The sequence below is a fragment of the Tyto alba genome, unplaced genomic scaffold (assembly GCF_018691265.1).
Source record: "Tyto alba isolate M040663 unplaced genomic scaffold, T.alba_DEE_v4.0 Super-Scaffold_35, whole genome shotgun sequence".
Lineage (NCBI taxonomy): Eukaryota > Metazoa > Chordata > Aves > Strigiformes > Tytonidae > Tyto > Tyto alba.
In genome coordinates, this window is record NW_024881310.1 from 338,743 (window position 1) to 365,982 (window position 27,240).

Genomic DNA, 27,240 nt, shown 5'->3' on the forward strand with positions numbered 1-27,240 from the left:
TCATTTCCTCAGGGCATCCTTGATCTCCTGGTTCCTCATGCTGTAGATGAGGGGGTTCAATACTGGAGGCACCACTGAGTACAGAAATGACACCACCAGGTCCAGGGTTGGGGAATAGATGGAGGGGGGCTTCAGGTGGGCAAACATGCCAGTGCTGACAAACAGGGAGAGCACAACCAGGTGAGGGAGGCACATGGAAAAGGCTTTGTGACGTCCCTGCTCAGAGGGGATCCTCAGAACGGCCCTGAAGATCTGGACATAGGAAAAAAGAATGAAAACAAAACACACAAAAGCTAAACAGACACTAACCACAATAATCACAACTTCCCTGAGGTAGGAATCTGAGCAGGAGAGCTTGAGGATCTGGGGGATTTCACAGAAGAACTGGTGCACAACATTGCCTCCGCAGAGGGGTAGGGAAAATGTGTTGGCTGTGTGGAGGAGAGAATAGAGCAACGCAATGCCCCAGGCAGCTGCTGCCATGTGGACACAAGCTCTGCTGCCCAGGAGGGTCCCGTAGTGCAGGGGTTGGCAGATGGCAACGTAGCGGTCATAGGCCATGATGGTGAGAAGATAAAACTCTGTTGTTATCAGAAGACAAAAAAAAAGAGCTGTGCAGCACATCCCAAGTAGGAGATGTCTCTGGTGTCCCAGAGGGAATTGGCCATGGCTTTGGGGAGAGTGGTGGAGATTGAGCCCAGGTCGAGGAGGGAGAGGTTGAGGAGGAAGAAGTACATGGGGGTGTGGAGGTGGTGGTTGCAGGCGATGGCGGTGATGATGAGGCCGTTTCCCAGGAGGGCAGCCAGGTAGATGCCCAGGAAGAGCCAGAAGTGCAGGAGCTGCAGCTCCCGTCTGTCTGCAAATGCCAGGAGGAGGAACTGGGTGATGGAGCTGCTGTTGGACATTTGTTCACTGCAAGGCAGGGAGGTTGAACTAGAAGACATTGACAAGTTAGGACAGACTTCTTTATTCAATCTTATGCTGTTTGCCAAAAAGTCTACTCAAAATGATTTCTTTTTCTTTGGGGGAAATGTATTCAATTCCTTTTTATGAGCTCAGATTTGTGATGTTTCAGAGGAGACATTCTTTGAAGGGGTAGAAATCCTCATCTTTCTCATTTCTCTCAGCCTGAAAACAGGGGAGACCTGAAGGAAAATGTGTTTCCCTGTGCATTAGTACAGAGTCAAGAGAATGCTGGAGCGAGTCCTGGCTCTCTGCTCCCAGGAGCTGTTTTGTGCCAGTAGCCATTTCTTTGTCCCCACGTCACCACCCTGTCAGTGCTGCCAGCCCCATCCCACCCGCCCTGTGCTCAGCTCTGCCCTGTGGACCCCTCCTGGCAGCAGGACACTGCCCAGGGATAGCCATGTGTTGTCAGGTTGTAAGAAGACACCACAGCAGTGACAGGGCTTTCAGTAGGCAAAGCAAGAGGTGAAAGGACTTAAGCAGTTTCCTCACAGAACTTCACAGCTCTCACTCTAATGCTGTAGGAGTCTGGGTCAAACATAATAGCTCCACTACTATTCACACCCTCCCAAATACATCAGGAAACTGTAGGCACAGATCCTAGAAAGCCCCTTTCCTTCCATGTAGACCCTGCCTTGATGTGCTTCTTGAAAAGCTGCCTCTGGCTTTGTGGTGGGGTTAATCTGCACTCCTGATCCACACAGCAGCAGCCTCTGGAGAGCAGAAGGAGCCTGCCCTGGCGGGGGGCTCTCCTTCCCCCCACAGCTTCTCCCCACAGCGCCGTGGGGAGCTCCCCGGGCAGGCTGAGTGCTGACCCTGGCAGGCGGCAGAGTCCCTGCCCCAGCACACAGCCCCCTGGGGTGCAGGGACCCTGCTGGGAAGGACAGCCCTGGGCACCCCTGCCTGCACACCCGGCTGCACACCCCTGCAGCCGGCCCCGCCAGAAGGCAGCCCTCATGCCCTGGCCCTCGCAGGGGGCACCAGGGAAGCCCTGCTCGGGAGCAGATCCTCCTCCTCCTCCTCCTCCTCCTCCTCCTCCTCCTCTAGGCAGGAGGCAGATTCCTGGCGGCTCTGCCGCCTTCCCCAGATCCCTCCCCGAGCTGCAGCTGCATTGCCCTGCACCCCCAGACTTACTGTGGCCAGGGCCCTGACGCTTTCTCCTCCTCGGAGCTCTCAGCAGCCTCCCAGCCCAGGCTGCCTTGAAGCTGTGTGTGCCTCGCTGCTCTGCCCTGGGTGCCTGCAGGCAGTGCCCCCAGCCCTGCTGCGCTTTGCAGAGGAGCTGCTCCTGGGCAGAGCTGTCTCTCTGCAGCGCTGCCCACTTGCCAGGAGCTCCCTGCGGCCCAGGAGCCCGGCCCAGCTCAGCACCACAGCAACAGCCCAAGGCACTTTAATGACCCCTCAGGAGGGTTTGGTGCCAAATCCATGAACCTCAGGCACGGAGAGGTAGGTGATGAAACCTCTCAAGGAGTCAGTATCAGATACAAACTCCAAAGTTTCCTGCACTGTTAATGGCTCCCACTGAGGGCCACTATTGACAAAGCTTCCTCAGGGTCCTGTTAGAGTAGAAATCTGGAGGCAGTGATGACAAGTCAGAAACTAAAAGTGAAAGGTGGTGCAAATGCTGAGTAAACCTGAATGTGTTGCATTAAGCCAAAGTTCCAAGCCCTAAGCCCATTAACCAAATGGCCAAGCCATGACCCCCAGCCCCTGGGAAGGGAGATCCTGTCCCTCCCACATTCCTCAGGGCTCTGCCTGGGGTAGGGGCTATGGAGATGTGCACCTCCCAGGCTCCTGAGGATGCACAAGGAGGCCATGAGGCTCCCGTGCTGCAAGGGACTGTGCCTCCTCACAGGCATCAGTGGCAGAGACAACAGCCATAGCCAGAGTCGTGATGGGGTTGACTTTGTTGGGGCTTTCAGCTTTTCCACAGCCCTCTGTCATCTCCACCACAGGCTGTCCTATGGGGTTGCATCCCCTGTGCCTCTTTCCCTGGAGGCTGTCCTCATCCCCCCAGCTGTCTCACCTCGCTCCCACCTGAGCCTTTTCATTCCTTTCCTGATCTCTCACCATCCTCCCTGGCTCTTGCTTGAAACACAAAGCCTTGGGCTGATCCTGAATCCTTCTGAGTGATGTGTTGCTTTGCTGCTTGTGTCCACTCTGGCCTTCCCCAGCTGCACAGTATGACATTATTTCTTTCTCATGCTGTTTTCCACTATGAATAAAATCAACAGCTCTGAAACCTCTCTTCAAGCACAGTCAGTCTACTCCTAGACTGTCCAATGTCTCCACTCCACTATGCTACTACATTCAAACTCCCTATACTGCTCATGCGCTTGAGGCCTCCAAACCCCATCTTGGGAGATGTCTGGGCACTCGCCAAGTTGTTTGTATTAAAATAGTGTGGTCATAGGCCAAGAAAGACCAAGTGAGGGTTTTTATCAGGGCCTGTATTGGCAGGACAAGGGACAACGTTTTTAGATTTAGATTTGATTTAAAGAAGAAATGTTTTACCATGAGATTGTGGAGACAGTGGAACAGGTTGCCTAGAGAAGTTCCAGGGAGGACACATCCATCACCTCTTTGGGCAACCTGTTCCAGTGTCTCATCACCCTCACAGTAAAGAATATCTTCCTTAGATCTCAATCTAACCTCTTCTAGCATTAAACCTTAACGTTTGACCTCTCCCTACAATCCCTGATCAAGAGTCTCCTGCCATGCTTCCTGCAGGACCCCCTTAATTAATGGAAGACAGCAAGACGGTCTCCCTGGAGTCTTCTCTTCTTGAGGCTGAACACCCCAGCTCTCTCAGCCTGTCCTCACAAGGGAGGTGCTCCAGCCCTCTGATCATCTTCATGGATTCCTCTGGCCCAGCTGGAGCAGGTCTGTGTCCTTCTTATGCTGGTGGTCCCAGATCTGGACACAGCACTGCAAGTAGAGTCTCATAAGAGCGGAGTAGAGGGGGAGAAAAACTTCTCTCGACCTGCTAGCCACTCTTCTCTTCATGCAGCCCAGGACACGGTTGGCTTTCTGGGCTGCGAGCTCACGTTGCTGGCTCATAGTCAGTTTTCCATCCACTCTTACCCCCAAGTATTTTTCTGCAGGTCTGATCTTAATCCACTCCTTGCCCAGCCTGTACCTGTGCTTAGGATTGCCCCGATGCATGGCCAGGACCTTGAACCTGGCCTTGTTGGAATTCAGGAGGTTTGCACGGACCCAGAATTTGTGCATGGTAGAGCAGGGGAATGAGAGGATCCCAGGGCCAGGTGCTGGATAGATGGAAGGTTCAAGTCCAACTCTTGGAGGGATCCATTTTGTCTATCTATTTAGGTACAGATGTTACAGTACAATAGCCTAGCATAGCAACAGCCCACCCTTGTTTCTCTTTCTCCACTGCCCATGGTTGGATTGCCCTAGACACCTTCCTTCCACCACGGGTCTTCCCTTGACAATAATGCTTATGGGGCAGGGAGGTTGCGTCAGTGGGACAGGCTCCTCTGACAGGGACCATGAAGCAGCTGCCAGGAGGTGACAGCAAGGACAGTTTACAAAGACAAATTATATGTATGACCTCATTGTTTTTAGGAAGGCAAGCTTGCCTGGAGCTGGTGGTTGAAAGGAAAAGTCAAGAGTAAAAGGAAGAGTTTCAATTGCACATTAGAGCCAAGGAAGAAGGAAAATACAGGGCTGCTGATGAGGGTGAGGGTGATTTAATAACAGCAGAGACAGGTGGGAGGGGCACTCATGCCTCTTTGCCTAATTCTGTACTGAAAAGGTCTCCAGTCCCTGTGCTGAGGGAAAGGGCTCAACGAGCAGGAGAGCACGCATTGGCAGGAACCTCAGGCAACCCAGCAAGGCCAAGTGCCCGTGTGTGACCCTGCAGGACATCCCCCTGGCAATGGCCAGGCTGGGAGCTGCCTGGCTGGGAGAAGCCCCGTGGGAAAGGTCTGGGTGGGTTGGAGAGGAGGCAGCCGTGTGCCCTGGCAGCAAGGGAGGCCAGCTGCACCCAGGCCTTTGTGGCCAGCAGGACGGCCAGGAGATCACGAGAGGGGCTTGTCCAGGTTACTGTGTCCGGATTGCAGATCCCCAGTACAGGAAGGATGTTGGCAAGCTGGAGGGGGTTAGTGAATGGCCCCCAAGACAGGCCGACTGGAACACTTTGCCTGTGAGGAGAGGCTGAGGGAGCTGGGCTTGTGCAGCCTGGAGAAGGGAAGGCTGAGGGGCAGCTCCCTGCAGCCTCTCCGCACCTATGAGGAGGTCTGCAAGAATACAGAATGGGGTTCTCCACCATGGAGCATGTTAAGAGGCTGAAAGAGGAGGGTTGGGGACGTTCACCCTGGACATAAGGAAAGATTTTCCAGCAGTCTCAGGGCTAGTCCTGATCAGGGGGCCATGAGCCCTGCCTGCCCTCCTGCCTGCCATGGCTGCTCAGGTCACAAGAACAGAGGTGCCCCCAGAATCAGAACGCAGGTGGGCCTCTTCCACCTGCCTCAGCCCTCCCCTCCCCAAGGAGGTTTTCTGCTGGGTGGGTTCTCAGATGCACTGGATGACCTCAGAATGCCTGCTGGCCAGCATGTCTCCTGAGGGCCAGTCAGGCTGCTGCAGTGGAAGCCACCTCATCATCATCACCATTCCTGCCACCTGCCCTTGGCCTGCCTCTCCCCGTCCTCTCTGTCCCTAGCTTGTTCTGCTGGATGAGTGGTTTTGTGATGCACTTGTTGGCCCCAAATTCTGGGGCCAGCTGCTGGCCAATCAGGCTCCTGTAGCAGTGGTGGCCTCGCAATCACCACCACCATTGGTGTTGCCTTTGCCCATCTCTCCCCATCCACTCCCTTGACTCCTCTCTGCTGCAGCCCACGTTCAACAGCCAAACCCAGCCCCTTTCCTGGCCTTTCCCTCTCCCCTGCCCCACGGCTGGACAGAACCAGCCTGGGACGTGGTGCCTTCAGGCTTTGCAGGCTTGTGCATAATGACTGCAACAAAGCCGAGATCAGAGTCTGTGCTGTGCACACACCCCATCAAGAAATGACGCTGTTAAACAGTAGATTTCAGTGGTGGCAACCATGCAAGAGGGGCTTCTGTCCAATTACTAATAGGATGTGCTACTACCAAGATGCATTTGGTGTTTCAAGCTGTCACTGGCAGAAGACCCACGAAATCAATCTGCAGTTGTGCCCGTGGGTCTTCACTCCATTGGTGCTGGACTGGGGCTTTAACTCCAGCGTAATCTGCACTGGTCATGGCAGGAGAAAGACAGCTCCTACACCAGAGATCTACATCCTGCTTCCTGTTAGGCCAGCACTCACTGTCCTTCCCTCTGCTCAGAGGGTTTGCCTTAGCTCATGGATGAGATTAATTAGATTCTACCTGAACATTCTAAGTTACTTTAACTATGGGTCATCCCCAAGAATGTGCTGGCAAGGGTACCAGGATCCATGGTGGCAGCCCACAGGAACCTGGGCCTTCCAGAAGAACCAGTGGACTTGAAGAAGACTTACGTTTGAATTCCCAGACTCCAGTGAAGGCATTGCATTTATTGCCACTTATGTTAGTGAAAATATGTTCCTCTGCTAGAAACTGAGATGCTGTTCCATCTTTCTCTAGCTCATTTTCAAAAATCTTTAGTTCTCTTTCTAAATCTTGTGGTTGGCCAATATCTAGCTGCAGTTATTTAATTTGTAACCAGAGTCTGTGTCTGTGGACCCTAAGATCTTATGTTGTTTTGATTAAGACAGTTCACTTAATTTGGGAAATATCCCCTACTTCAATTTCTGGATGTCTTTTTGTATTTTCTTTACCTTCTCACCTGTTCCACTCAGGACAAACCTATTTCTGAATGCACCAGATTGGAGCAAGATTCTCTATTGCTGGGGTAAGTGGAGAAGCCTGAGGAGCCCCTGGGCCAGGAGTCTTTTCCTGGGAGAGGGGCTGGCACAGAGGGGCTTGCTGGCAGGGGACAATAAGGATGCCTGGGAGACCAGAGCAAGGGACACAGGGAGACACTGGCCTCCGTCTCCTCATGCCATGGCTGGCCCTCAGCCCTGGGGCTGATGGGGAGGCTGAGACACCTCTCTTTCCTTCCTTCACTCCCCACACTTGGATGGGCCTCAGGAAACATCCAGGAGCCTGGAGGATGCACAAACCTCCTGGGCTGAGGTCCCATCGCTGCAGGGGAAGAGGAAGGGTGTGTGAGACAGATGGGAGTGCAGGGAGAGAGTGTGTGGTGGGGGGGTGGCAGTGTGTGTGTAACAGAAAGGAAGATGCGAGGTGTGTGGCAGAGGGAGGTATGGGTATCGTAGAGAAGTGAAAGAGTAGAGTTTTGATTTGGAGGCATCAGAAGAAGGAGGGTGTGCAGTTCAGTGCTGAGACATGGAGCTATATAGAAGATTGAAGTGAGGCTGGGTTCAGGGATAACTTTGACAATTGAGGAGCAATAGCAGGCTTTGGAAGAAGTTCCACAGGTTATAGGGAACTCACAGCAATTTGCAAAAAAAAAGAGAAAATGACAGTTTTGTGTTTGAACAAATAGTGACTGAGGACAGAGTGTCACCAGTAAATCTTGGGATGCCATGGGATCAGAGTGAGGTGGGGAAACAGGGGTGTGGGTTAAAATCTCACAGAAACAGGGCAGGCATAGGCAAGTGTAGGACAGCCTGTGGTGGGAATGACCCCTCCGATGTGTCTGGGACCCCCCAACACAACTGAAAGCCTTGTCCTTCTGACGATGGCTGCTGTCTCTTCCACTGAGGTCCCTGAGAGAACACCAGTTCCTTACAGCCACAGCGTTTTGTTGCCTCCTCCTCTACCCTCCTCACAGCCTGGGAGGAGTCCTCCCACTGTCCTGCACTGGCATCACACCCCCCTACATCTCACTGCCCCCGGGAAGAGCCCTCAGCATCCCCTGAGGGGAAGGATCCCCATTCCCAGGCTATGGGGGTCAGGGCTTGAACAGCCTGCTTGAGGAAACACATCAAGGCTTTCACAGCACTGAACATTTGATTTTCAGCTGGCAGCAGTGCCTCTGCCTTCCTGCTTCACCACCCCCAGGGACAGGGACCTTGTCTCCTCATTCCCTCCACGGGCTCTTCAGTGATGGCCCTCGGTGGCGATCACTGACACCCTCAGGAACTTGGAGGGTTCCTGCTGACTCCGACTTCTCTAGAGCCAGTTCAATCCCTTTCCAGGATCTGCAGTTCAGCAACTTGGCACCAGAGGGCTCATTAACATGCAAAAAGCCTGCACAAGTCAAGTCTCTTAGCAGAACTGAATTCCTCAATTCTTCTGGGTTGAATTCTTCTGAGGTTTGAGGATTGTAATCACAGTGATAATTTTTCAGTACTAAATGTCAATAAGAAAAAAAACTCTTATTTTTCCACTAATCTTTATTTTTCTGCTTACACACTAAGGGATATGACCCAACTGCAATTGATACTGATTCTAGAGCATCTCCTGATTAAGTCTGAATATGGAGGGAAGTCTAGACCCTGTATGTCAGACACCCTCTGGACAGTGTTTGTCCCTATGTCCAATCCCACTTTTCTCTCATGGGACTTACAGCACCTTTGTTTCAATCTGAGTTTTCTCCACACAGGTCTGTAGCTGCACGTTTCAGCCCATTCACACCAACTCCAATCTGCTGTACTTGGGAATCGAGGTGCACACAGACACAGAAGGATGTTTCTTAATTGCCAAAAACCAAAACCAAATGAAGGCACGGTTCAATAAAAAACAAAATACAGTCCTCTGCTCTATATTAATTCTACCTTACGTCTCCAAAGTCCACTTTCCACACTGCAGGTGGCTTTAGAGCAATGGAAAATATATTTTCTGTCAAGCAGAGATACCAAGAAACCCCAGGGCATGCCCTGGCCCAGACTCTGTCCATATTCACTCACAGTCACTCACAAACTCAAGTCACGAGCTCCATCAGTTCAGAGGGAAGCAAAGAGACAGAAGATAAAATATGCTGTCTTCTGGATTTCCAAATCTGCACCCATCCCAGTATACCTGGGCTACAGGTGGGTCTGCAAGTAGGCTCTGCAGCATCTAGACCCACTCATTTCTCATTCACTTCCAAGAGGGGACACCTTGGGTGCAATTTTCCAGGCCTCCTCTTCTACTCAAGTGAGAAAAATGACTTGTCTCAACTGAGTTGCTTTGGCTCACCGTGTCTGTAACCAACTCCTGCTCAGGAAAGTCTCCCATCAGCTCGGGGTCACATTTTCCAGTCAAATGTGAGGGCTTCAGCTACCCCAGTGTAACTTGGAGGCCATAGCCACCACTTCGTGGCAACTGAATCAACCCATGAATGAGGATGTTTGGCAAAATCTGAAACATATGCAGAAAAGTCATCGTTGTAATCAGTGTGTAAAGAAGATTTCATTTTTAGAATTTTTAAACCATTCTGTACATTCTCATACATTTTTTCATGGGCCATGGACAAGGATGAGCAAGCTGATGACACTTTCTCTCCCCCAATGTAAAGACGGATTGATACATCTGGTTCCATTTGATGGGTAACATTTGAGTTTGGTCAAGTAGCCCCTGATTTGATTCCCCTCCACTATTGGCTGTTTTCCTCTAGAGTCCTGCCTTGAGGCACAATGCCATAGGAGAACCTCTTGGTGAAATATGAGGCAAAGAGGACATGAAGTATCTCAGCCTATTGCCACCTACTCATACTATATTCAACTGTGACCACATATTACCCTTATTTCTTTTTGGACTGTTCCTAAAATTGTAAAATCTTTTTTTGTTGCCCTTGAATTCTCTTTCAAGTTTCAGATGATTTTTGATACAGAAGATGCGGTGCTTGGAGGATGCTGTCCTTGAAGATCACGTACACTTGGTTTTGCTGCCCATCAGTGCTACTGACAGTGGGATCCCCAATAAAACTCCCCAGATTCGGCCAAATCTGCTCCACTGAGTATTGGCATCTGCAGTCTTCTATTCCCCTTCCTCACTGCCCTCAGGAGCTCGGATTCCGCTGTCACTGTCCCAACAGCCAGTCTTCACAGCCCTGACCAGCTCTTCCTTGCTTGCCAGTGTCAGCTCCAGGTTTGTGTTGCCCTTGTTGGCCCATCTGGCAGCTATGAAAACAAGCTGTCCCCAAACCGCCCGGACTGTTTGCATGCTGCTGTGTTCCTCTGCCAGAAAATGCCGGGGCCATTAAAGTCCCCAGTGAGGCCCAGGCTTCTCCAGCCAGAGACTTCCTTGGGGGCTTCGAAAGATTACGGCAGTTTCTCCATTCATGTCAAAACCCACAGGCGCCTCTTCTCCTGGCTGAGGGCATCAGTGCACATTTGGGTCGTAGCACTTCAGGGGTAGCACCAGGCCAAGCTCTGACTTGTCTTAGAGAAACTGGTACCAAGTGTCCCAGTCCCCATGTGTTCAGAGGCTTTGCTTCAGAGCAGATACAGGCCAGAGTTTGTGGTGATGGAAACATAAAGCTGAAATTGGATGCCAAGAGAGTGAGCAAACCGTGATGTCCCCAGTGCCAGAGAAGCATCCCTGGAAAGAAATACTTTTACTTCAGTGATATCCCTTTTGCCTGTGAGGGCCTTTGTTGGAATGAAGTTATCCCTGATGACAAGATTTACCCAAGCATACTGTGAAAATGATTGGTCTGTTCCTTGATTGAATCATCAAGAGAGTGGGTGAAGACCTCGTGTGGGGGCATTTGTGTTCATGCAATGCCTGCAGCTGTTGGGTAGAGGAGAGATAGATCTTGCTTCTCTGGTGGCATCTGATGGCTGATGCTTCAAATCACTCTGTCTGTGATGGTGTCAGGGGTGTTTGTCTTACACCAACCCTGAATGGGAATTGCTTTCCTGTAGTTCCTGTGCTGTCCCTGCCAGCCCTGACCTCTCATGAAGCTCTGTGGGCCTGGATTTGGACATGAGATTGAGTAGATTCCCTGGATTTGGTAAGGCAATGTGGGGATGAACATGAAACCACTGCCAACGTCGTCAGTGGCCATCTAGTAAATACAGCAGAAGGAGAAGAGAGAGACTGAGCTGTCCCTATAACACATGACTCCAGCTGCTCAGAGGAATAACTTTGCAAAATGCCTTGAACTTAATGAGAAGGGACAGGTTCAGTTGCCCTTATTTTGGGCATCAGCTGTCATTTCAGTTGGCCAAAGACAATTCCCAGCAGCCTCCAAGAGGATGCCCACAGATGCTGCCCTGCTGTCTCTGTGAACTGCTCCATCTGAGTTTGCAGGTACCTGCCCATGACTTCAGCCACCCCTGACACCTCAGCTGTCACCAGACATTTGTATTTGAACAGCTCACTCCTGGCCTCCCCCTTCATTAATTACCATGGGATCTGAGCCAAGGAGCTCACCTGCAGGAGCACGTTTAATGATAATATGAAGACAGGTAAGAGGAATCCCACCTCTTGAAATCATTGTGGCAGTAATGGCAGTGAGCTGAGTCTACTTTGAGTCTCAGGACATCAAACACAGGAAGAGATGCCTTGACTGGACTCAGCTGAATCCCTTCCCTCAGCAGGGGTAAAGGAGAGCCCTATCTGTCCCTGTCTGGCTGTCCTGCCTAAAGATGAGTCAAGAAAAGGTGATTATTCGAGCCAACTCTTTCCCTGATAGGGGAAATGCTACTACTGAAACTAAGAGTCTCTCCAGAGATGATGAAAGGAAAACCACTGATTGCATGAGGCTGTGTCACAGCAGGTTCCCTGGAGCCCAGGGACAGCTGGAGGGAGCCCAGAGGGGCCACAGCAAGTGGCACCTTGGGCTGTTGCTGTGGTGCTGAGCTGGGCCGGGCTCCTGGGCCGCAGGGAGCTCCTGGCAAGTGGGCAGCGCTGCAGAGAGACAGCTCTGCCCAGGAGCAGCTCCTCTGCAAAGCGCAGCAGGGCTGGGGGCACTGCCTGCAGGCACCCAGGGCAGAGCAGCGAGGCACACACAGCTTCAAGGCAGCCTGGGCTGGGAGGCTGCTGAGAGCTCCGAGGAGGAGAAAGCGTCAGGGCCCTGGCCACAGTAAGTCTGGGGGTGCAGGGCAATGCAGCTGCAGCTCGGGGAGGGATCTGGGGAAGGCGGCAGAGCCGCCAGGAATCTGCCTCCTGCCTAGAGGAGGAGGAGGAGAGGAGGAGGAGGAGGAGGAGGAGGAGGATCTGCTCCCGAGCAGGGCTTCCCTGGTGCCCCCTGCGAGGGCCAGGGCATGAGGGCTGCCTTCTGGCGGGGCCGGCTGCAGGGGTGTGCAGCCGGGTGTGCAGGCAGGGGTGCCCAGGGCTGTCCTTCCCAGCAGGGTCCCTGCACCCCAGGGGCTGTGTGCTGGGGCAGGGACTCTGCCGCCTGCCAGGGTCAGCACTCAGCCTGCCCGGGGAGCTCCCCACGGCGCTGTGGGGAGAAGCTGTGGGGGGAAGGAGAGCCCCCCGCCAGGGCAGGCTCCTTCTGCTCTCCAGAGGCTGCTGCGTGGATCAGGGATGCTCACAGCTCCAGATCACCTCTAGGACATTGGCATTTCAAGAGGAAGTTCAAAGCAGGGGCCACCTTAATAATGTGAACCTTTGTAGGGTCTATGATCTCATGTTTCTTCTAAGAAAAGTAGAATGGACTGTGAAATTTGAATAATTCACTGAGACTCCTGAAATGTTAAACTGAGGGATCAGCAGGATTGCCAGAAACTTCATAAAGTGCCTTCACCTACTCCTCTACTTACAGACACAACAGCATGATTTTTGTTTGAGGGTTCTGGTTTTGCCTGCTGTTCTCCTTTGAATCTGGAAGTAGGGAATGCCCCTGGGCAGTGCCCTATTGCCAGGAGGGGTCTGCAGGGCAGAGCTGAGCACACAGAGGGTGGGGTGGGGGCTGGCAGCACTGTCAGGGCAGTGACATGGGGACACAGAAATGACTCCTGGCAGAAAACAGCTCCAGGGAGCAGAGAGCCAGGACTTGCTCCAGCATTCTCTTGACTCTGTACTAGGGCACAGGGAACCTTTTTTTTGTGAAAGATGAGAATTTCTGCCCCTTCAATGAATGTCTCCTCAGCAACATCACAAATCTGAGTTAATAAAAAGAAATGGAATATATTTCCCCGGAAGAAAGAGAATATTTTTGAGGAGACTTTTTGGGAAACAGCATAAACTGAATAAAAGAAGTCTGTCCTAACTTGTCAATGTCTTCTAGTTCAACCTCCCTGCCTGCAGTGAGCAAATGTCCAACAGCAGCTCCATCACCGAATTTCTCCTCCTGGCATTTGCAGACAGACGGGAGCTGCAGCTCCTGCACTTCTGGCTCTTCCTGGGCATCTACCTGGCTGCCCTCCTGGGCAACGGCCTCATCATCACCGCCATCGCCTGCGACCACCACCTCCACACCCCCATGTACTTCTTCCTCCTCAACCTCTCCCTCCTCGACCTGGGCTCCATCTCCACCACTCTCCCCAAAGCCATGGCCAATTCCCTCTGGGACAACAGGGCCATTTCCTACCCAGGATGTGCTGCACAGCTATTTCTGTTTCTATTTTTGATATCATCAGAATATTTCCTTCTTACTGTCATGGCCTATGACCGCTATGTTGCCATCTGCCAACCCCTGCACTACGGGACCCTCCTGGGCAGCAGAGCTTGTGTCCACATGGCAGCAGCTGCCTGGGGCACTGGTTGCTCAGTTCTCTCCTGCACACTGCCAACACATTTTCCCTACCACTCTGCCAAGGCAATTCCATAAACCAGTTCTTCTGTGAAATTCCACAGATTCTTAAGCTCTCCTGCTTAGATGCCTACCTCAGGGAAATTAGACTTATCATGTTTAGTGCCTGTTTAGTATTTGGGTGTTTTCTTTTCATCATGCTCTATGTACAGATCTTCAGGGCCGTGATGAGGATCCCCTCTGAGCAGGGACAGCACAAAGCCTTCTCCACATGCCTCCCTCACCTGGCTGTGGTCTCCCTGTTTATCAGCACTGTCACGTTTTCCCACTTGAAGCCCCCCTCCATCTCCTCCCCAACCCTGGACCTGGTGGTGTCCTTTCTGTACTCGGTGGTGCCTCCAGCAGTGAACCCCCTCATCTACAGCATGAGGAACCAGGAGATGAAGGACGCACTGAAGAAGCTGATTCAGTCAGGTGTCTGTCATCAGGAATAAGCTGCCTGTGTCTCTTCAGAAGTCATTTGCAACTCATATCTGAAACCTTTTGTGCAGTAAGCATTTTATTTGTAAAGCTATTGTTTGTTCCAAAATGTCTGCATCCACTCCTCTACCTCACAGACATGAACCAGCCTCTCTGACCCAGAGCCCTTTCTACATGTGTCTGGTAGGACAGTACAGCTGGCCTTCCATTAAACATATCTATAATAAAAGAGGCTTGTCTCAGTGCCCATGTCTGGAGGTTGGTATCTTCTTCCAAAGCTGAGGTCAGGAACAGGCTGAAGGAATTGCCCCTCTGAGCGTGCTGCTGTGCTGGGGTTCTCCAGGGGTTCAGGGCAGGAGGGCATGGGGGGATGTGTTAGGGAATAGGCCTGTGCTGCCCCTTCACGTGGGGGTGCCCGGTGCAATGGCAATGATGGCTGATCCATGGGGATCTCCCTGGGACCATCTCCCCGTGGCTTTCAGCCACCACTGCCCTGCAGAGCAGCACCGCCAGCTCAGGGCCGTGCCTGAGGTGACATCCCATGACAAGAGCAGACCTATTTCTGGAGGCACCAGTTTGGGCAGCTTTTCTCTGGCTGGCACAGCAGGAGCTGCCTGGGGAGCCCCCAGTGCAGGAGTCTTGTGCTGGGGAGAGGGACGGGCACAGAGGGGCTGCCAGCACTGGGCAATCAGGATCTCTTGGAGAGAAGAGCAGCAGAGAGAGGGAGACGCTGGCCTGCGTCTGCTCATGGCATGGCTGGCCCCAGCCCTGGGGCTGATGGGGAGGCTGAGAGCCCTCTGTGCCCCAGGAGCTGCTGTGACCTTCCGAGGGGCTGGGGCTGTGGGGTGAGTGCCCAGAGCTCTGCAGCACCCCCCAGCCTATCTCGCTGGTCATTTCCAGCACTGGCTGCTCACCCAGGTTTATGGGTGAGTGTTGCTGCTAAACCATCTCCATCCTCCTGCTGGTCTCAGTGCCTGTATGGGGGCACGGCCAGCCCTGCCCGGCCTCTCTTCTGGCAGACCCTGGCAGACCCCAGAGAAGGGCTGTCTGTATCCCCACATGGGACACAGCTGGGGCAGGGAAAGTTGGATACTGGGGGAGGCTGCAAATTGTATGTTATGAGATTATGTCTTGCTGGGGTTATGGGGGGGACAATTAACTGATTGCTCTCACTGGCATCATAATGGGGGAACTTGCCCTGGCAGCAAGTAGGCTGGGGGTATAAGAAGCTGGGAGGGGACACAACTGGGACAGCTGACCTCAGCTGACCAAAGGGACAGTCCATACTGTATGACATTGTAGTCAGCAATAAGAACTGCAGGGAAGTAGGAAGGGGAGATGTTTATTGTGACAGCATTGTTCTTCCCAAATAACCGCTGTGCATGATGAAGCCCTCCTTTCCTGGAGATGGCTGAACACCTGCCTGCCGGTGAGAAGTAGTGAATGAATTTCTTTATTGTGCTTGACACTTGCACACAGCTTTGCTTTATGTATTAAACTGTCTTTATCTCAACCCATGATTTTTCTTACTTTCACCGTTCCAATTTTCTCCCCCCTCCCACTGGGGAGGAGGAGTGAGTGGCTGTGTGAGCCTAAGCAGTCTACTGTGATTAATCCACAACATCTCAGCCTCTCTAGATCTCCCTGGATGGCAACTGTGCCCTCCAGCATATTGACCCTTAATTCCACAGTTTGGTGGCATCTTCAACGTTAGCGAGAGTGCACTCTTTCAGTTCTACCATGCCCTTGGTAAAGATGTTTGCCAGGACAGATCCCAGGGTGAACACTTGCTGTAGTCAATGAACTACTGGTCTACAGGGAGAGAAAACTTCATTCACCATGAACTTCTGAACCCCACCGTCAAACCAGGGGCCCCAGGGCCGGGGCTGCCTCCTCGCCTCCGGCTCGCCCGCCCCCGGGCCCCCGTCTCCACCCCCGGGGCCTGCGGGGACCCGGCGCAGCAGCCGCAGCGCGGCAGGAGCGGCAGCGGCTCCTCGAAGGAGACGCCCCGCCGGCATTGCCGGCGCCCCCCGTCGCTGGCGGGGTCCCGGTGCCGCTGCCGGCCCCGCCGCCGCCGCGCACCCCCGCCGGGCAGGGGTCAGGGTGGGCTGCGGGGCCGGGCGGGGAGGGAGGAAGAAGAGGCGGAGGAGGGGCCGGGGCTGGGTCAGGGGTGGGCACAGCCTCGGCGCAGGGAGAGAGGCTGCCGGAGCCCGGGGGGCGGGGCGGGTGGGTGAGGTGCCCCGGCCGCTCCGGGGGAGGCCGGCCCGGCGCGGGGGGAGCGGCGGGGGCCGGGGCCGGGGCCGGGGCCGGTGAGTGCGTGTGGGCGGCTGCCCGCCGCGGCGGGAAGCGCCGGGGAAAGCGCGGGGAGGCCCGAGGGGAAGGTCTGGGAGCGCGCGAGGGACGAGGCGGCGGCGGCTGCCGGAGGGGCTTCGCCTCTGCCCGCCGCCTCCGCGCCGCTCGGCGTGGCCGGGGCAGAAGGCGGGCCGGCAGCCCGGCGGCGCGGGGGGAGACCCCCGGGGCTCCGCAGGGGAGGCGGCGGCGAGGGGCCGGGCCCGGAGCCTGGAGCCGCCGCCGCGGCGGGCGGGGCGCTGGGGCGCACGGAGTGTGCGGCGCGGCCTCTGCGGCTGCTCCGGAGCCGGTCCGGCCGGCTGGGCCCGGGCGCTGCCCCGGCCTCGGGAGGGATGGCCCGGGGCTGGGTGGGCAGCGCTGGCGGAACGGCCCGGCGGCGGGGTGCTGCCCCCCGGAACGGGAGGGGGGTGCCGTGTGCATCTCCCTCCTGAAACGGGAGGGGGGGTGCTGTGTTCATCCCCCCCCCCAAACGGGAGAGGAGGTGCTGTGTTCATACTGCCCCCAAACGGGAGAGGAGGTGCCGTGTTCATCCCCCCCCCCAAAAAAAAAAACGGGAGAGGAGGTGCTGTGTGCATCCCCCCCCCCCCCAAACGGGAGAGGAGGTGCTGTGTTCATCCCCCCCCAAGCGGGAGAGGAGGTGCTGTCTTCATCCCACCCCCAAAATGGGAGAGGTGCACCTGTGTGTCCCCCCAAACTGGAAAAGGTGCCCCCGTGTTCATCCCCCCCCAAAACGGGAGAGGAGGTGCCGTGTTCATCCCCCCCCAAACGGGAAAGGAGGTGCTGTGTTCATCCCCCCCCTCCCCCAAAAAAACGGGAGGGGAGGTGCCGTGTTCATCCCCCCTCCCCCCAAAACGGGAAAGGAGGTGCTGTGTTCATCCCCCCCCCCCCCCAAAAAAACGGGAGGGGGGGTGCCGTGTGCATCTCCCTCCTGAAACGGGAGAGGAGGTGCTGTGTTCATACTGCCCCCAAACGGGAGAGGAGGTGCCGTGTTCATCCCCCCCCCCCAAAAAAAAACGGGAGAGGAGGTGCTGTGTGCATCCCCCCCCCCCCCCCAAACGGGAGAGGAGGTGCCGTGTTCATCCCCCCCCAAAACTGGCGGAGGAGGTGCTGTGTTCATCCCCCCCCCAAAACATGAGAGGTGCCCCCATGTCCCCCCAAAACATGAGAGGTGTCCCCGTGTCCCCCCGAAAATGTGAGAGGTGCCCCGTGTCCGTTCCCCCACAAAAGGGGAGAGGTGCCCCTGTGTTCATCCCCCCCCCAAAACAGGAGAGGAGGTACCGTGTTCATCCCCACCTCAAAACGGGAGACGAGCTACCATGTTCATCCTCCCCCCAAAATGGGAGAGGTGCCCCCGTGTCCACCCCCACAATGGGAGAGGTTGCCAGATTCGCGTGAAAACCAGCAAAGAAGCCGGGGGTGGGGAGAGGGCTGGGATGGTGACACCTCCACACCCAGAATTTATTTTTAATGTCTGCATTTTGCAGAGAAACCACTCAGAAATCCTTCCTGCTGGGTTTTGAACATTCATTGGGTGCAGGAGCCCGGGTGCTCCAAAGTGAGGTGGCTGTGTTCTCACAGAAAGAGTTTTATTATGCAAGGAATTTCTGTGTTAGGGGGTTAGTGTTTGAGGAGAGCACCAAAAGAGGATGGGAATTATGGTGATTTCAGGTTTTATTATCTGCTAAAACTGAAACGCATTTGCAAATGTTGTGAGCCAGCTGAGGGAGAAGGGCAGTCAGTGATTGCCAGCATCCCCACGGAAAGGCTGTTAAAGTTACACGGCCGGGAGAAACAAACTGCTGCTGCTGGAACACTTCTGCTCAGCACACGCCGGTGGTGTGGGGCTCTGCCTGATCCCGCCGGGCTGAGGTTTTGCTACGTGTGAAGTAGAATTGTAGGTGTAGTAGACACTGATGGCTACGTAACTGTTAAAAAAATCAGTCGTGTGCCAAGCTGAGGCATTTTTCCATTAGAATGCCATTAGGAATAGATACATTGTTTTGTGTTGAATCAAATGTTCGGTCTTAAAGGTTGAAAGTGATTAAGCAAACTTAGTCCTATTCTGAACTGAACATTATTTCAGACATTGAAAGCACGAACATTTTCAGGATTTTTTCCCCAGGTTTAGTCTCTCTCCTACCCAGCCAAAAACACATTACTCCTATATAGACAAATTTATAAACAGTCATTTGGTTGGTAGGCTTGACTGAATATTTTTTTATTCCAAGCTAATTCTAATAGGAGTTTTTTGCACATGGCTGAATCCTCTTAAGAGGAATTTTACTCACTGGTATGGTGACACCTACTTGATGTGCACTTTTGGGTAGGACTAAGAAGATGAGAATGATGAAGGAAACGACCACTGCGGGGCCTAGAAGACCACCCAGAGACTGTAGTGAGCATGTGGAAGTGGGCGGCAACGGATTATAATGATTTCTTGGAAAAGTAATGAATATTGTAATTAGTTCTTGGGAATTCCATGCATGTGTAAGTGAATTGTGTGGAAATATCATCAACTCCACTACGGCGGTATGCATATTAGCAGGAATGATCCCCGACGCGTCGAATAAAGAATACCTGCTGAGTGGCTCTGCCGTCTGTGGAGACTGAATTCTCCCCTGCAGGAGTCATTCTGCTCACCTGAAATCATTCTTGCTAATTGAGCTTATTCAGTAACCTGCTGGTATGTGATATTGCAGGTGGTTCTTGAAGAGCGTAGTTTGAGACTCTGAGATTGCTCTGTGGGCTGATGATTTAATATTTACTCTTGAAAAGGTGTTCTGCTGTTCGATGGCTCTTGCCCCTGCGCTGACCCACAGACACTTCTGTCTCTGCAGCGCTGCCAGTTGCTTTTGAGCACCCTTAGCACAGTCTGAAACTGTTTTCTAAGAGAAGCACAAGAGCTTGCTGAAAGAGGTTTGCCAAGAGCAGTACTAAATCTTTGGTGTGTTTTATTAAGATTCGGAATTCTGCTTGGGTTGGAATTGTGGGAACAGGAGCTTTTGTTGCTTTTGAGGAGTGGAGGACAGGCAGCTGTAGCTGGGAGAAGGGGCTTGAATCTGGGAGCTTGGGGCTGACACTTCATGTGCCCTGAGTCGAGGGAAAGTGTTGTGGAGTTCCTGTGGATGGGTCGGGGAGGCTCCATTCAGCAAGAAGCTCTGTGAGCAGCTGGGTTGAAATGACAGCACCTGAGTGGGGTCATGCTGCAAAGTATTCTTTCTCATTCTTGGCTAGAAATTTATAATTGCCTGCAAATATTATATTGAAAATTGATAAAAACAGAAAGGAAGAGTAAAGGAGTAACTTGTAAATTAAGTTACTTGAATTTCTATAGCCTTTTATATTATCAATTGTCCGTGGCATGTTGAGGGAAAAAACAATATGCCTTTGCTATAGTAAAAATCTCTGCTATGTGAAAAAGAAATGTCTTATTCATGAGTATATTTAATAGTTCAGGCTTTTCTTTTTTATTTTTATTTTATCCTTTAGTGAATCTGGTTCTTTGTAGGGCTGCTTTTTCTTTTGGTGCTGATGGTAGATTTTGTCATCAAAGAAGAAAGTGATGTAGTAAGAAATGGGAAGACAGATTTCTACCCTCTTATTTATATAATTTCTAATTAGGGTGTTGAAGGGAGTTTTGTCAAAATGAAAGGATTTGCATAAGAAAAATCATCTTGTGCCTTTTATCAGGTTTCACAGACTTGACAACTCAGCCAGGGGTAACTGGCCTCATTTCTTTGTCTGCACAAGTGGTGATCTGGTTCTGTCGGCCCAGTCTCCTTCCAGAGGGTTTAGGTGAGCCTAAACTGGAATGCATTTGTAACCGGGAGATTCTCCAGTAAGTGATTCCTACGAACACCTGCTCAGCCCTGGGTTTGTACATGTTTCATCCAGAACAAGTCGTGTTGGCTCAGTGACAGCATGTGCTGAAGTTCTGTTGGTGAAGCGGAGACTCTACTGGGTTTTCAGGTAGACAGTGTGGAATAATACAAGCAGTTTCTTTCCTGGGTTTTTTAGAAAGAGCAGTATGCCTCAGACTTCAAGGAGTTGCTTGTGTCCACAGCTTGAAATAGTTGGGATTTTAAACATATCGCTATTAAACGGCAAGTACTTTTTCCAGTAAAAACATTACCTGTGTGTTGGGATCTTTTTATTTATTGCTTGAGGGAAAAATGCACCTTGGAAATACTTCTTGATTTGGCTGGATTATAAATTTTCTTCTCAGCCTTAATTGTCTTATAAATGCTCATGTGACATGTTTAAAAACCCATTCCTTTGAGGTTTTGTTTTTTTTTTTTGGTAGTGAGCTTCAGTTTACGCTGCATGTTCTGAACGCTCCATCAACTTTACTGGCACTTGAGACTCTTGTGTCTTACACCTCTTTTAGCAAAGGCAGAAACAAGACTGGCTTCTGTCAGAGTTGGAGTCTTGCCTGTGCTTGATGCTTCTCTTGTACGATCTTCTGTCCTTCTAGTCAAAGATTTTAGTTTAAAAATATGATGTTACCTCTTTAACTTGCGTTTGCTTTCTTGCCTGTAGATGACCATATGCATTTGTGTAGACCTTTCTACAATTATCCTCTGATTCAGAGCTGCTGTACGGGTCTTGAACAGAAACTTGCGCGTTTATCAAGTTCAGCCTTACAGGAAAATGCTAGAACACTTCCAAGGCAAATTCAGAAGTGGAAGGGAATGGCTTTTATAGTGACAGTTTTGTTTGCTACACTGAATGCATTTGCCAGGAGTACTCTTGAACGCAGCGGTGCCTGTGTTCTCTTGAGCACAGAGGTTACTTCCCTGTGCTGCAAATTTATATATACCTCTGCTGGGTATTCTTTGTTGGTGTCCTCATTTTTTTGTGGGGTACGTCATTCCTTGGCTAATCTGTATAATTTGTTACTACTGAAAAAGATGATGTGTTTAGGACAGGATCAGTGATCTCCAGTTCAGCAAAGCACGGAGTTCACAGAACAATTATTTTGGACGTAGAAGAAAGAATGTGGTGGTATTTTTTAATCTCTTTCATTGTCTAATAATGGATGGTCATAACTGTTGCTCTAAATCTCCTCCTCACAAGTGAATCTGTGCAATTTAATAAGACAGAGTTACACACCGTTGGCACAGCGAGCACTCTGCTGGCTGCTGGCTAAAAGTCACTCCCGAATGTCAACTCTCTTGCCTGGCCTGGCTTCCCAGCATAGAGGGGATATAGCTTGGGTTAGGTGATCATAGGTTTTTCTCTGGAAATGGTACTGAAAATGAAATAAAGGCCTAAAGAAGCTTAGGCTCTGACCCTGTGAACAAGATGCTACAAGAGGAGTTCAGGTGGAAGCTGCAGTGTAGGAGGTGCTGACTTTCAAGTTCATCTTACTTAGCTTACTCCTCAAGTAACTGACCTCCAGGCTCCTGTGTTCCTCAGCAGCACACAGCCTCTAGTGTGCTGCTTCTGCTTTTTGTCACTGGGAAATTAAAGGGCAGCGTCGCAGTCAGCAGAAGACAGATGGACTTTTGAAGAAAGTACTTTTTAAAGGTTCAGCCGTCTGTGATTGTAATGGCACGTGTATAGAAACAGAGATGCTGCTTAAGATGATACAACTTACCTGCATGCTGAGCTCTCTGAAAAGAACTCTTTTTCAGTAACAGAAGTGAGATGCTGAGAACAAAATCTGAAATGTCCATTACGTTGTCTCTCAGCTGTGTATTGGAACACTCCAGTTTGAGGCTCTAGATTTGTGATAAAGACTAGTCCTGGTATTTGGCTACTGTTACGTTTCCTCTGTTAGACAGTAGGAGAGTGGTTATTTTTGGCACTTAAAATCTCTGTTTACACTTCCTTTCTATTACAAGTAACACAACAAAAAAGGAAACCTGAAAACTAAAAGGTCATTGCAACTTTTCCCGTAACAGGAGAGCTTTTAGGGTTTCTCTTTTGAACTCTTTTAATAATTCAGTATGAACTAATGAACATCTTTCATCTGGCTCAGAAATGTTTCAGTTGCGTGTCAAGTCATGACCGTGCCTTTGTATGGTTGGTACTTTCTTTGAGTCATGGGAGTTTTTTTTGTTTTTTTTTTTTTTTGTTTTGACTGGAGGAAATCTGTTACACAGAGAGTCTGGAATCAGTGTTTTACTGTGTCCAAATCCCTGCTCCCTTTTGTTCCAGAGGAAAATGGGATTCTGGCTGCTTGATGATTGATGGAATGGTTTCCCAGTTCGGAGACCGAGGAGAGGAGTTGTGGAGGAGAGATGAAGGAGGCACTGGGAAATACCCACCTGCTAGTTGATATGGGAGTGTTTATGTTCACTGAAAACAGTAGCAACAACACCAGCCCCCAAACCCCGCCAGATTTTATGATTTATAAAAGGAGATTAAAAACTGTTAATTTTTCATTTCAGGCCGTGCTGGATCTCTGTTTGTTAGAAAGCACTGAAGAAAGCTACAGCCATGCAATTGTATCCTTCCTGGTTATTTCTATTACACCTTCATTTTGTGCACACAGACGTTCTTAAATGTTTGGCACCTGCATGTTTAATAACAGTTTTTAATTTATGCTTCAAACACAATGCGAGTGAAAACATTTAGTTTAGAATTAAGTTGTAGACAGAAGCATTGGATTTTTTTTTTCTTAGTACTGCGTATTTTTTATGATTTGTCTGTTTTTTTAATGTTTTGTGGCAAAGTCTTTTCTGATAGGAGAAAACACATTTACTAAGAAATGGTAAAGATAAAACTGGTTTTCATCCAATTTTAATAATTCAGCGCTAAGTTGTATTGCAAAACCACCATAGTTTACCTTATTTTATATACTCTGGAAATGAGGAAGATAACCAACTGTAGATTTTGTTGGCTTTACTAATGAATCATTGGACGTTCAAATGTTTTGAATGTCTGACTGGTAGCTCCACTGACTAAAGAGGGAGCCTGAGTTTATAACTGAAGTATTTAAATATCTAAAGTGAACATTTTGAACGCCTCCACAGAAATCAAAGAGTAATTCTCTCTGGCTGTTTATGCAGAATGCAGTTTTGTGGTTGGGACCTGACTGTCTTCAGGTTATAAGAGCTCCAAATGGCAAGACTAAATACATTAGTATTTTCTGCTTCTCACCCTTTTATATTCTTACTTCATTATGTTTTTCTAAATGTCACGTGATACATTTTTGGCCTTACACATTTATTAGCCTTAATTAGGTACTTGATACCAGGCAACATGCTTGCTGCTAAATATCACGCATTCCTTTCCGAATAAAACACACTTCAGTCAACTGCTTCCCAACTACCTTTGCCGTCCCTTGGGGTCTTGTGAAGCTTATTGAAGGTTTTTGTCTTCTAGATCACAAGGATTACGAAGTAAGTATGTTTCAGGTTAGTTAGAAACACGGTACAGTGTGAAGCTGTAATCTACCAAGTGAATTTTAAAAACTGATGCTTAGCTAATGACAGGTGCTAAACCATGAGAAGCTTTTTTGTAATACTGCTGCGACATCTTCAGCAATAAATTAGGATTGCAAAGTTTGTTTAAATGGCTTTGAGAAGAAATGGATCAAAGAAGAAATCAACTTTCATAGATTTGAATTTTCCAGGCCATTGGTTTAGGTTGTTTTCAGCAGCCCAGTTGGGCACTTTCTCAAAAGCAGTGGTTTAGGTGCTTTAAATATGAAAGCCATGATCCTAGCAGCAAGGTTGGAGAGAGACTTTTCAACCTAATCCATGTTCTTTCCGATGCTGAAGGTTGTTCTTTGCCTGTCAGGATGTAAATGTAAACTGTTTGTCTGGGAGAATAACCTACTATTTAGTAATGTATTTCTGAAGAAGTGATGTTTGTATGCAGAGATTTGGCTAACCCAGAAAAGTGCTAATTACTCCTTTTAAAACACTCGCTTTGTTCTGTATGGCTGACTGAATTTTCTTCCTGCAGATATTTGAGAATTTTGGTTTCCACGTCCTCTATCAAGTATTTCATCTGTCAGTCATCTCAGTTTATTTACGCCACATTCTCCCTCCCTGAAGAGACTTCTGGCTATTTTTGTTGCAGGCGTGTCCGTGTGGATCTCAGTACCCCTGACCTCGAACTCCTGCAGAATTCCCCGGCCCCGCTTTTCCCTCTGGCGGCCCCCAAACTGTGTCACGGCCACTCGCCCCCCGCTCCCCCCGGGACCCTGCAGTGGGGGGGTGGCAAACAACCTCTCTGAGCTGGGGTGAGAGGCCTGTGCTGTAATGGTGGTTGTTACTGGCTGGTGTGTGACGATCACTCTGGGGCAGCTTTCCTGGGGTGTCCAGCACACACGGGCAGAGAGCAGCTCCTGCTCTGATGGTCCTTCATGTCTCTCCCAGGAGAGGCCTGGCTGTGCGAGGACACAGCTGTGTGCCCTGACCTTGCACACTCACACACTTCAGCGGTACAGCGCTGTTATCCCTTGCCCAGCACTGCTGCACCCAGACATCTCAACCCCCTCCCAGCTCTCCCCACTCCCCAGCCTTCTCCCCAGCTGAGCAGAGCAGCCCAGCCCAGTCTGGTCTGGCCCCACAGCAAGGATGAGATGGAGGTCACTGTCAGTGTCTCTCCTGCTGTCGTGGCCTGGAGATCCCCTCCCAGGAGGCTGCAGCCCCCAGGCCAGCCCCGCTCCCCAGGACAGCGCAGAGTCCTGGCTCTGGAGCTCCTCAGGCAGCTCCCGCTGCCCTCAGCTGGCACCTACATCAAAGAATTTCTCTTTCCACATCTGCCCTCCGTGCACACGGTGTCCTGCTCTTCTCCCAGGACATCCCGCCTCTACAAAGGATCTTTCCTCAAGGTGGGCACATCTGTGCTGGCCTGGACAGCCAGTTCTGCACCTGCTTTCCATGCTCTCCACAGCCCCTGAGCTGCTGGTGCTGCTCTGAGGAACAAGTGGGCTTGTCTGGGGTCACATGGTGATTTTACAGGGCTGTGCTGGTCATGCTGGGAGGCAGACCCAGCTCAGGGACATCACTGCCACCAACTGCCTCCCACAGAAGCACTTATGTGGCCATGGAGGATGCTCAGAGGTACCCTGCCTTATAGCCAACACCACAAGATGTGTTTGGGTGCTGTACTGGACCTAGTCTACAGGAGTCCAGTGATGGCAGAACAAATCACTCACCAGGCTCCTTTCCCTGTGCCTGCTGTGTCCCTTGGCGGTGCAGAGCCCTCACTCAACACTTCACACCCAGATTTAGCACATTATATCTGGGTCCCTCCACCTTGGACACGTTTGTGCTCAGTGGGCTCCACTCACTGCTGACCTCCTGGCACATGCTGATCCTGCAGATCACCTAGATCACCTGCACTCTGCTGGCAGTTCCAGACTCCTTCCAGAAAAAAAATCATCTGCCATCAGTCCTATCACATGCTGTAGAGCTCCAGGGAGTTTAACTGGAGACCATTCACCATCTGTGTGGGTGCCGTCCAACAAGTAACACCTGAGCCATTCCACAGTCCCTGCAAGACCATACTGGGAGCCATCACACTGAGCCCATGGGGAAACAAGCAGAGAAAGAGTCCTCTTTGGAGTCTATTCCTTGGGCATGTTAGAAAAATCCCTAAGCGTTTGGGCACTGGCCTGAGGAGATCCCCTTTCATGATGGAGATGCTGTTAGAGAGGCCAGCTCTGTCACAGATCTGCTGCACAGGGACTCTGTATGCAGGAGCTGATGCAGCAGCTCCAGAGAAGGTCTTGGAAAAAAAGCCTCAGAAAAAAATCACTGCAGGGTCCTTTTTAGTGTTTAAATGCAGAGGGTGTGGAAATTCATTTACACTGTCTCTGGGTCAAACCAGACAGATAGCTAATGAATTTGAAATGGTATGAATAGTGAAAACACTTTATGGACAACTTAATCAGAAGCGAAAAAAAAAAAATCAACAATAACATCAACAACTACAAAATATATAAAAGACAGGTTGAGACTGTAATGAGTTATATTAAAAGTGATATGGAGAAGATAGGCAGTATATTCCTTCTAAAAAAACATCTGGTCACCAGTTTCTGAATTGCATCCTTAAGGTTCTGGTTCCTTATACTATAAATGAGGGGGTTCACTGCAGGAGGCACCACTGAGTACAGAACAGCCACCACCAGGTCCTGGAGTGGAGAGGAGATAGAGGGGGGCTTCAGGTAGGCAAAAAATGAAGTGCTGATAAACACGGAGACCACAGCCAGATGAGGGAGGGACGTGGAGAAGGCTTTGTGCTGTCCCTGCTCAGAGGGGATCCTCAGCACGGCCCTGAAGATCTGCACATAGGACAGCACAATGAAAATGAAACACCCAAATGCTACACAGACACTAATCACAATAAACCCGGCCTCCCTGAGGTACATGCCTGAGCAGGAGAGCTTGAGGATCTGGGGAACTTCACAGAAGAACTGGTCTAGGGCATTGCCTTGCAGAAAGGTATTGAAAATGTGTTGGCTGTGTGAAGCAGACCAGTGAGAATCCCACCGCCCCAGGCAGCTGCTGCCATGTGGACACAAGCTCTGCTGCCCAGGAGGGTCCCGTAGTGCAGGGGTTGGCAGATGGCAACGTAGCGGTCATAGGCCATGATGGTGAGGAGATAAAACTCTGCTGAGATCATTAGAAAAAGAAAAAGACCGAGAAGCACAGCCTTGGTAGGAGATGTCCCTGGTGTCCCAGAGCAAGTTGGCCATGGCTTTAGGGAGTGGTGGAGATGGAGCCCAGGTCGAGGAGGGAGAGGTTGAGGAGGAAGAAGTACATGGGGGTGTGGAGGTGGTGGTCGCAGGCGATGGCGGTGATGATGAGGCCGTTGCCCAGGAGGGCAGCCAGGTAGATGCCCAGGAAGAGCCAGAAGTGCAGGAGCTGCAGCTC

General features: G+C 51.0%; 1 pseudogene; it reads right to left on the reverse strand.

Annotated features, from left to right (window-relative positions):
- Positions 1–26,920, reverse strand: LOC122154260 (annotated as a pseudogene).
- Positions 26,921–27,240: the final 320 nt, after the last annotated feature.